The 1377-nt window shown below is 37.2% G+C and overlaps 1 protein-coding gene across 1 annotated transcript in view; it reads left to right on the plus strand.

Moving 5' to 3' along the window:
* The window catches only part of LOC106011051, a gene marked incomplete at its 5' end in the record, with an annotated part of 11035 nt that overhangs the window by 3340 nt on the left and 6318 nt on the right, over positions 1 to 1377 (plus strand).

Consider the following 1377-nt stretch of genomic DNA (forward strand, 5'->3'; position numbering starts at 1 on the left):
TGAGGCTCGAAACCCCGAACCCGAATCTCACGTTTACAGGTCCGATAGCCTAACCACTATGCTACCCACGCCCACGCCACTAAATTGTATTTCCAAATTAAGAAACGTTTTCACAGATGGTAAGACAAGGTATGCAGGTGGCAAGATATTTCACCTTGAGTCCATTTGATTAAACGAAAGTGTAAAATGAAGCAAAAAATAAACAATAAAAATGAAAATGAAAATAAACACATTTAAACCAAAAAAACAAAACAAAAATGATTGTGATTACAAAGCAAATGTGTGTTGGGGGAAAATATTTCACCAACAATCTATTGATGAGTTGCCATTTAAAGCTTGCCTTAATGCACGAGCATTGTTGCAAACAAAGCATACTTCGTTGTGGGGATTGTCGGAACAGTTTCTTAGAAGGATGGGTTGAAATGATAGCTGCCATTCCCTCTACTTGAAAGTCGTGAAAGACCAGGCCACCCTTGTCACTGACAGCAAATTCCTTCATGCGGTTCGGCCCCCTTCGACCCTGCACTACTGGAACAAAGCATTGACCACTCCTTGCTCTTTTCGGTTTTTCTTCGTCAACTGCTTGATACCAGCCGCATCGATGAAGGCGAATTCACACAGCTAAATGTTCTGCATCAGCTATGCTGCATATTTATGTCTTGTTGCTTCAGTCCTATCATGGTTATTTTTTACGTGGGAGCGTCCTTGGGATCTTACTTTATGGTGATCAATTCATCCTAAAAGGATACTGCTTATGGTTGACGTCAACTCCGTTTCAGAACATTAAAAACGCTTCTCAAGCTGAATAATCTTTGTGGAGGGTATTTGCTTTTGCTATGAGGCATTTGAACTTGTTACTGTGTCACATTTGGATTTGCTATTTGTACATTTGAACTTGTTACGCACAATCGTGCACTAAAATCTCCTATTGAACATTTGAACTTTCTATGTGGCGTGAAACTTTCTATGTGGCATTTAAACTTGCTATGTGGTATTTGTATTTCTTATGTGTACATTTGATCTAAAAAAAAAACTATAGCATCCAATTATACGTATCAGTATCAGAAAACAAAAAGGGCAACTTTATTTTTTTAAAATTTGAACAGAGTACCTCACAAACGCCTCGTTTCAAATTTGTATGTACAGGGTGTCTAAAAAGAAAAAAAGGGCCCATTTAAAGGGCAATAACTCGATTGTCAATTTCACAAAAACTTTGAACAAACGAAATTTAACCACGAGGACATCAAGTCTGTAAAGAAAACCAATCAAATGTTGGAGAAATATTTCAATTTAGGCCCCATGTACAATAACAATAATAATATACTTAGCAAATACATCTGTGCATGTTATATAAGAAATCCGTTCAAATATAGTCGA

This window comes from Aplysia californica, unplaced genomic scaffold (genome assembly GCF_000002075.1).
Source record: "Aplysia californica isolate F4 #8 unplaced genomic scaffold, AplCal3.0 scaffold00048, whole genome shotgun sequence".
In the NCBI taxonomy this organism is placed as follows: domain Eukaryota; kingdom Metazoa; phylum Mollusca; class Gastropoda; order Aplysiida; family Aplysiidae; genus Aplysia; species Aplysia californica.